Genomic DNA, 9,041 nt, shown 5'->3' on the forward strand with positions numbered 1-9,041 from the left:
CCATAGAATCAAGTGTTTAAATTGGAAAGGAAATCAGGATATCAAAACCACAAGTGTGGTATCTTTCTTGGTAGAATGGCATCATGAGAAGTTACCAAGTAACCTCCATTTAAAATAAATAAAATTTAAAAATATATTTTTATATATGGAGTCAAAATCACCATGGAACAAACTCTTAAAAAAAAAAAATCATGAAATGAAATTATAGGGCCCGATGTTTTATGTCTGGAGAACCAAAGGGACATGAGTGATTAGAGGTGGGTGAGAGGGAAGGAGGGAGGGGAGGCCCCGGGGAGGGAGGAGCTCTGTAACCCTGACCCGCTATGCACACCGAGACCCCCCTGCGCACACCCCGACCCCCTGCGCCCACCGGAGACCCCCTGCGCCCACCCCGACCCCCTGCGCCCACCGGAGACCCCCTGCGTACACCCGACCCCCTGCGCACTCCGGAGACCCCCTGCGTACACCCGACCCAGTGCGCACTCCGGAGACCCCCTGCGTACACCCGACCCCCTGCGCACACCGGAGACCCCCTGCGTACACCCGACCCCCTGCGCACTCCGGAGACCCCCTGCGTACACCCGACCCAGTGCGCACTCCGGAGACCCCCTGCGTACACCCGACCCCCTGCGCACACCGGAGACCCCCTGCGTACACCCGACCCCCTGCGCACACCGGAGACTCCTACCCCGGAGAGGGAGGAGGGACGGCCGCGTGCTCCACCCAGGGCGGCCTGCACAGGGCGGAGGCCGAACCGCCCAGCTCCGGTCACAAAGGGCCTGCAAGGGCCAGAGGATGCGCAGAAACATCACCCCTGGACACGCCATCGCGGGGCGGCCAACACTGCACCCCTGGCCAGCAGCAGGGCAGCCAGCAGGCAGGTCGCATCTGACAAACACCAGGGGGACTTGGCAGGAGCTGGAGGCCCACTTCCGGCCTCCCGACCCCATGTCCGTCAGATGTCTTCTACACCGGAGTCCACATTGGCTCAACTTTCTTCCTGGGGTCTTCGCTCTGGCTGAGAGGCCGGTCCCAGCTCCTCTCCTCAGTGGGTCCCGGCTCCTCCCCTCAGTGGGTCCCGGCTCCTCCCCTGTTGGGTCCCGGCTTCTCCCCTCACTGGGTTCTGGCTCCTCCCCTCACTGGGTCCTGGCTCCTCCCCTCACTGGGTCCCGGCTCCTCCCCTCACTGGGTTTCTGGCTCCTCCCCTGTTGGGTCCCAGCTCCTCCCTCACTGGGTTCTGGCTCCTCCCCTGCTGGGTTCTGGCTCCTCCCCTCACTGGGTTCTGGCTCCTCCCCTCACTGGGTTCTGGCTCCTCCCCTGCTGGGTTCTGGCTCCTCCCCTCACTGGGTTCTGGCTCCTCCCCTCACTGGGTTCCGGCTCCTCCCCTCACTGGGTCCCGGCTCCTCCCCTCACTGGGTCCCGGCTCCTCCCCTCACTGGGTCCCGGCTCCTCCCCTCACTGGGTCCCGGCTCCTCCCTCACTGGGTCCCGGCTCCTCCCCTCACTGGGTCCCGGCTCCTCCCCTCACTGGGTCCCGGCTCCTCCCCTCACTGGGTCCCAGCTCCTCCCCTCACTGGGTCCCAGCTCCTCCCCTCACTGGGTCCCAGCTCCTCCCCTCACTGGGTCCCAGCTCCTCCCCTTACTGGGTTTGGCTCCTCCCCTCACTGGGTCCCAGCTCCTCCCCTCACTGTGCACCAGCTGGGAAGCCCCAGACTTCCGCAGACCCAGCCTTTAAAGGCGGTGCGGTCTCTCCCTCACCCTGGCACTGTAACTAGAACATTATGGGAACTCGAGGCACATTAATTGAACATTAAATTAAATGGGCAAAAGACTCCCAAGTCCCAGCTAATGATCCACTTATCTAGAGGAATACAGAATTCAGTACAAGATGCCAACCTGATTTCTGCAGTTGACAGAAACCAGGAGTCACCTGCCCCGGTGACATCTCACCACCTGCCAGCCTCACCCCAAGGTACCTGCACAGGGAGACAAAATTTTCGGCCCCCAAAACTGGTTCTAATGCTGACTGATAAGAGCCTCACCTCCTCTTTCCTGGGCTGGTCAGTGCCCCACCACCCACCACGTCTAGGATGGTGCTGTGCACAACACAGTAAAGGCGCTCCAAAATGAGAGAGCCATTTTGTCTTTTTTAGTTAATTATGAATAATACTACACAAGCACAGCTTTTCCTTTTCTCTTCTGTTTCCATGAGCTCCTTTGGACCCCAAGCCTGCTAACCTGCCACTGCACCACCCGCTCCCCTCTCTGCCCCTCCTGCCTGCAGTCGCCGGGCCCTCTCTCATGGCTTCATGCCTCCTGCTCAGAACAAGTCTCAGCACCATCTCCACACTTAGGCCTCGGCTGCCTCTCGCTGGTCACCTTCCAAATCCACTGGCCTCACCGCCTTCCCCACTCCACAGCCTTCTCCCAGTTTCTCTCTGCACCTTAAGTCAATATTATGACTCTCCTCCCCCTGCCCCCCAGATAATGTATCTTCCCCGGTGAGCACTCCCGCGGAAGCCCCCTAGGGGTCATGCATGATCCCCTGGTCCACGCAGAGGGCCTTGGTCAGAGGATGTCCCCTGGGCTAAGGGAGTTCTTAAAGTGACCACTGCAAGGAAACTCAGCCGTTGCATAATATGTGATAGGTTAGATCCCCGCTGCTTGGGAGAATCCGGTAAGAGGATGAGAACACAGAGATGGGCAAATTTAACGCAATTTCCTTTGTGTGCTTGAGCTGGCTCAGGCTTGCAACACCACAGTGGCAGTTTTGTCTTTCTTCAAGTACAGCTTTCACGTCATTTTTAAAAAGGACTTTACCGGAGTCAATCATTCTCACCCTTCAGCTCATTAGCATATCTATCCTGACAACACCCCAGAAAGGTCCCTCTCTGTCTGCAGAGTGAAAATTGGAAGGGACCTGCCAGGGGTGTTTACAGAATCAAAATCCCCAACACGGGAAAACAGCAGAAGCAAACAGATGTTTCAGGTGCAGGAGGCCCTTCTTCAAGCAAGAATCCTTTTTAACAGAACTGGCCCCTGCTCTTGCCATCTTTCTGCAAAATGAATGGGTAGTGTCCAAGGAAAATAATGGGTCCCCATTCCCCTCATAGAAAAATTCACATAAACGTCTTAAAAAAAAAAAAAAAAAGTCTGGCCTTCTCCCTGGCAGCTCCCCGCGCCCTGGCTTCTGCATTGTGACAGCTGGGACCGATGGCGTCTGGGCGAGACTCCGCACATCTTACGCCTCGACCCGACCCGCAAGGCCTGTTGCTCGCGGGGATGCTGGCCTCCCGGCCGGTTTCTGTCCCCAGCACCTACTCGCAGGAGGGTTTCCAATCCGGGGTGACACTGCCCACATATCAGACCGGCGAGGCTTATTTTGTTTGGGCCCAAAATGCTTTCGTCTTCCGACTCATTCCTAACATGCGCCTTGTCACAACGCGGCCCTCGGAGCAGCGGATGGCGGCCCGCCGGCCGGCCAGGCTCCTGCCCGGGATGGGGCTCCCCACAGGCCGTTTCGGCGGAGATCTCAGCGCCCACCGATGGCGATGGCCGCCGGGTTTTGCAGACATAGGAAGGGACAGAAATCAACATTTCCCAAAGCTTCCCCGTGTGTGTTCCCAGCAAATGCGGGGGGGTGGGGGGGACTCCTCAGCTGTGTGCTGTGAATGTAAATTAAGCAGCAGCAACAACGCCACTCCACGCAGCCTCTGTGGACTCCACAAAAATAAATGAATAACCACGCACACGCACACACACACACCCCTATGCCGTTCGAAAACCGAGTCACAGCTTCACACGAAAAAGGTGCAATAAGATTGTCCCCTTCGGAGGTCCGTGATCTGAAGGCTCCTTAAATTTCCGGGCACGTCCACACGCTTCATTTCCATCTCGCTGCTGTTTCCCGGGAAGGGACGGGGTCCCGCACGGAACCCCCGCGACGGGGCTGAACAGGAGCGGCGTCCCCGGGCGGGCGACGGGCAGACGTGGCCGGGCGGCCGGCGCCCGCAGCGGGCACGCAGCCCGGGCCGGCCCCGCGCTCGGGGCGCCGCGCTGACCTTCCGCGGCCGGAGGGGAATGCGTGCATCTGCCCCCAACCGGGCCGCCCGCCCGCCGCCCGCCCGCCCGCAGCGCCGGCGTGAATCAGGCGCGCTCCTCTGCAGAGGAATGACTCAGGGTAAACTTTTAAATAATGGTCGGACGCCGCCGCAGCCTCGGCCACCGCTCGTGCGTGCGGGCAGCCCCGCGGCCCGGGTCCCGGCACCGCCGCGCGGCAGATGCTGCTCTCGCTGCCGCGGGGTCACGTTCGCGGGAGGCCCGGGCGCCCGTTTCCTGAAAAGCTGCGCAGCCCCGGCCCCGCGGCCCCGGCCCGGCCTCGGGCGCAAAGTTTCCCGAAGTTGAGGCGTCCGAGGGGCGGGCGGCCCGGCGGGGACCGGGCGAGGCGGCGCCGCACCGGGCACTCGCCGCCGGGCGCCGGGCCTGCGCCGCCCCGGCCCCGCGCCGCCGCCGAGGGCGCGGGATGGAGCCCGGGATGGAGCCGCCGGGCCGCCCGCCGCCGCCCGCCCTCCCGCCCGCCGCCGCCCCTTACCCCGAGGTCCGCCGCCGCTCGTGGCTCAGGGGCGCCGGGCGCGTCCTCCGCCGCGGTCCGCAGCGTCCTGCTCCCCGGGCAGCCCCATGTCGGGGGGCGGGGAAGGGCCGGCGGCCGCCGCCGCCGCCGGCTGGAAAGTCCCTGCTGGGCTGCAACCGGCTCGCGCACGCGGCGGCCGCGCCGCCCCGCGCTCCTCGCGCCCTCGCGCTCCCGCTCGCAGCACTTCCTCTCGCGCTGGAAATCCCCGCCGGCGCCCGCCGGAGCGCGCCCGCCCCGCCCCCGCCGCGCCCGCGCCCGCGCCCGCGCGCGTGGGAGCCGCAGGACCGCCGGCGCGGCCGCCCCACGCGCACGCGCGCACGCTCGCGCCCGGTTGCCAAGGCCCCCCCCCCCGCCGGCCTTAGCAACGGCGCCGCCGCGCCGGCCCCCTCCCCCCTCGTCCCTCCCGCCGGCGCCCCGCCCCCTGGCCCCGCGCGCCCGCCCGGCGGCCCCCTTTCCGGGTCAAAAAGCCACGCAGGCCGCGCGGGGCCCGAAAGGTGCAGGTTTCCTCGCGGTCGAGAGCGATGGCGTCACCCGGTTCACCAGGGCAGCCGTCCTCCCTCACACTCACATCACACACAGACACACTCACGGGCACCCACACCCACAAACCCGCGCCTTCAACATGTATTCTCGGTCACACACACACACTCGTGCAAAGGCTCACATACACATATCCAACACTTACACTGTCACACTGACACACTTGCTCAGTCACACTCCCTCTTACAGACGCGCAGGTACAGACTCGCTCACGTGCTCTCGCATTCCTACTCACACATGCATGCTCTGCAACACACGCACACCCACACAGACACACCTGCTGCACCCACAGCCGCGTGCACACCAGCAGGCCATCTGGGCCAGGCCACTTCTTAGCCTGAGAGGTCTCAGCATGGGCTTGGCTGGAGTTCCCTCCCTTCCTCCCTGGCCCCTCCACACCCAGGAAGTTGGTTTTGGTCAAGTGTGAACAGGGTGGCCAGTGTGCCATCAGCTCCCAGAGTTCCCAGCTGGCCTGGACACCCCTCCTTCTTTGACCCCAGGCCTTCTGGGGCCTGGGCAGCCTCCAGGGCCAGGGCCAGCCTTTTCTCCAGAGGCCTCAGCCCTCTGTTCCCTAACCAGTGGTCGGCAAACTGCGGCTCTTTGGCCCCTTGAGTGTGGCTCTTCCACAAGATACCGACTTCTGCGCATGGGCCACGGAGTTCCAATCGCACTGAACGTGCGCGCCCGCACGTGGTATTTTGTGGAGGAGCCACACTCAGGGGGCCAGGGGGCCGCGTGTGGCTCTCGAGCCGCAGTTTGCCGACCACTGCCCTAAGCCATCCAAGGCCCCTCAACGTCCTCCAAGATTAGCCCGCCCGGCTGGGCCTGCAAGCCCTGAGCAATGGAGGCCTGTCTCTGGGAGTTCACAAGTCCACGCTGAGGAGGCAAAATGGACTTGTCATTTTTCTCTTCTCAACAAGACTTTGTACAAAGATTCCTGGTCCAAACACACAACATAATATAGACGATGTATTAGAGCGCTGTACACCTGAACCCTATATAATTTAATGAGCCAAGGTCACCCCAATCAATTCTATAAAAAATAAAGAAGTTTCCTGGAGTGTGGCCAGCTTAGGCCAGTCCTCCTTGTATCTCTCAGTGACTCATGGGACTAGAGGCAGGAAGTCCAGCACCTCCTCCCGCGGCCTCCCCATGGGATGTCCCAGAACTCTGAACAGTCTGACCAGGCTGATGGGACTCCATCATCCCAACAGGTGCAGCCACAGCAGTGGGGCCTTGCTACCCAGACTCAGCCAGGCCCCAGTGGTGCCCCCGCTCAGGCCACTAACAGAGCACAGCTCTTTGAATTCAGCCCAGAGAACCAGAGGTGGCTGCCATTCACAAAGCAACCATGTCAGGGTGACAGGCCAGTCCTCGCGCACAGGCCCCGAGCTCTGAGTTGAACCCGAGTCACCAGACTGGTTCCCCCTCCCCTCACGGTGGGTTCCCCTCTAGAGCTTTGGGTGTCCCTTCCTGCCTATCAGGAGTTGCAATGACACTGACCTCAAAGGATCATGGGACCGGACTGCATTCCCTTCCCCAGGCTCCGAGGCCTTGCACGTTTTCCCACTTCCTCCCAGGTCCCCAGGCCTTGAACACCGCCTGCCAGGTGCCCCCTCCCACCTACGGCCTCACTATCATAGGGGACCTATTTAAGACTTGGCCAAAATCAGACTTTGCCAAAAATTTCCCAGGCTGCACTACATATGGTTCTTATAAAATAAGCAACTAGGTAGACATTTCAAAGACCTGCCAGAGGGGTTTTCTGAGACTCCTCCTATTCTCCACCAAATCAATTACCAAGCAACATTCCGAATGCAGATGCAACCATCGTCGAGCCCTCTTCTGGCGAGATCTGCTCCTTCTCATCTCTCCCCTTCCTCCTCCTCCTCCTCCCCCCCCCCCCCCCTCCCGCAACTGTCTGAGCAGCTATGGACCCCTTGCTATGGGGGATTGGAGGTGAGCCGTACAAAGATGTTTGCCCCAAACCCCGCAACTGCTTTGGAGGCCAGCCTTCTGCCCTCTGCAGTTATAGCTGCTGAGCAGCAGTAATGGACAGCAAGGAGAACCAATCACAGCTCTCTCCTCGATGCATTTCAAAGGCGGAACTCTGTGTTCCCTATGGCAACGTGGAACAACAAGCTGACACCATTTCTGGACAAAGACCTGTCTCCCAGGAATGTGTGTAGCATTACATGTTTGCTACACGTCGGGAGATGTGCACACAGAAATCAGAGGGACTCACATCCATGTAAGACTCAGAACGAAGAAACATCCGCTGCACGGTGTGAGGGAGCTTCAGGCCCTCAGTGACACCTCCCCCCAGAGACCTCGCCCCAGGGGTCCAACTTGGGCTGAAACGTGCTGGCAACTTCTCCCACTAAGAATGTTAAATATGCATCAGGAGGGACTCGCACACATGGCAAAACAGTTGCTAGATGTTCAGACAAGAGGATTCCGAACTTTGCATCCCAGGGAGCGGCTGTGACCACCGGCTCTGCTCCGTCCTTTCTGCCCAGGCTGTGTCGGGGGCCCCCTGTGCTCGTGCCCTGTTATTCACGTGAAGCATGTGAAATGAGCTATGATTGAGAAAGTCAGCTACCGCCAGAATCCCCAAACTCGGGCATGCAAGGCCTTTTGAGGAAGCCGAGGCTGGTGGTGGGTGAGCTGGGTCTGTGAGCAGTTCCCGGGGACAGCAGATGGGGGAGTTTCTTTTTCTTTTTTCTTTTTTCTTTTTCTTTTTTTTTTTTTTTTGCGGGGCAGGGTGCCGGGGACAGGAGTTTCCAGTCTGGAGACCAAAAGGGGTCTGAGTAGGCCTGTAATTGTCACACCTCCCCTGCTCTCCAGCCTGGGTAGCGAGGATGAAAAATGGTCAGATTCACAAATTCAGGTTGTCCCCACACCTGCGGTTCACCCATTGTTCTCAGACGGTCATCTCTGTGAGTGATCTGCAACGTAGGTGATGCTTCACAACTAACCAAGTTTGAATTTCCCTCTTCTATTTCTCAGCATAAATGCAAATAGTGAGCTCATGTCACAGGAGGCTCTCACAGTGCTACGTGCCGATACTAATGGGACAGTCGTTAGGGCTTCTTTAAGTGAATAATTAGCAAGCTACTAAATAACCCTCCGTCATTCTAATCAGAGTTTTCTGTCTGGTCAGGACCAAGAGGTCACGGTTTGATTCCTGGTCAGGGCACCTGCCCAGTTTGCAGGTTCAATCCCCAGTGGGGGCCGTGTAGGAAGCCGCCGATCAATGCTTCTCTCTCGTCATTGCTGTTTCTCTCTCTCCCTTCCTCTCTCTGAAATCAATAAGAATACATTTAAAAGAGTTTGCTAAGCACCAGCTGTCCCGTACTTCCTAAAGTCTGGACGAAGGAGCCTGGGGCCGTGACGGAAGGGACAGGGCTGGAGGGGACCTCCATCTGGGCTCTCTGCGGACCCCTGCCTGGGCCCAGGCATCATGGGCGTGTTCCTGGGCCTCTGAGGCTGAGGTGCCCGGCTTCCCCGAGATGCTGTGCTTCCCCTGTTCTGGGGTGTTAAGAGTCAGGCAGGCAGGGCTCCTGCCGAGTGAGGCTGCCAGGGTGGGCACCTGAAGCAGGTGGCGGCCCCAGTGGCCCTGTCACAGGAAGTGGCCTTTCCTCCCTTGCTGTTTCTTTTTGAGTATGAGGCAAACCAAAAAATTTCCCCGCAGATGGTTAAGGAACCAAAATCGGACACTGACTTCGGTGTGGGGATTTTGCCCTCCGGGTGGGGCACTTCATTCTGCAACTCCAAATGCAGAAACTGCCCGACAGGCTCCGAACACAGCCCTTCTGGGCAGCCACTTCCAGGTCACCCCCAGAAAGGACAAGGGGAGCTCCCTCCAGGGA

At 60.0% G+C, this 9,041-nt stretch overlaps 1 protein-coding gene across 6 annotated transcripts in view; it reads right to left on the reverse strand.

Moving 5' to 3' along the window:
- TRAF3 (TNF receptor associated factor 3) overlaps positions 1 to 4,841 on the reverse strand; it is a 92,195-nt gene extending 87,354 nt beyond the window's left edge. For 5 of the 6 annotated variants that reach the window (XR_004967188.1, XM_036306356.1, XM_036306354.1 and 2 more), the window contains exon 1: positions 4,591 to 4,840. The gene's annotated coding sequence lies outside the window, so the exon portion shown is untranslated. Of the gene's footprint in view, positions 1 to 4,590 lie in introns of all 6 variants that reach the window. The other variant, XM_036306357.1, reaches the window with a different exon arrangement.
- Positions 4,842 to 9,041: the final 4,200 nt, after the last annotated feature.

Source organism: Myotis myotis, unplaced genomic scaffold (assembly GCF_014108235.1).
Source record: "Myotis myotis isolate mMyoMyo1 unplaced genomic scaffold, mMyoMyo1.p scaffold_m19_p_41, whole genome shotgun sequence".
In the NCBI taxonomy this organism is placed as follows: domain Eukaryota; kingdom Metazoa; phylum Chordata; class Mammalia; order Chiroptera; family Vespertilionidae; genus Myotis; species Myotis myotis.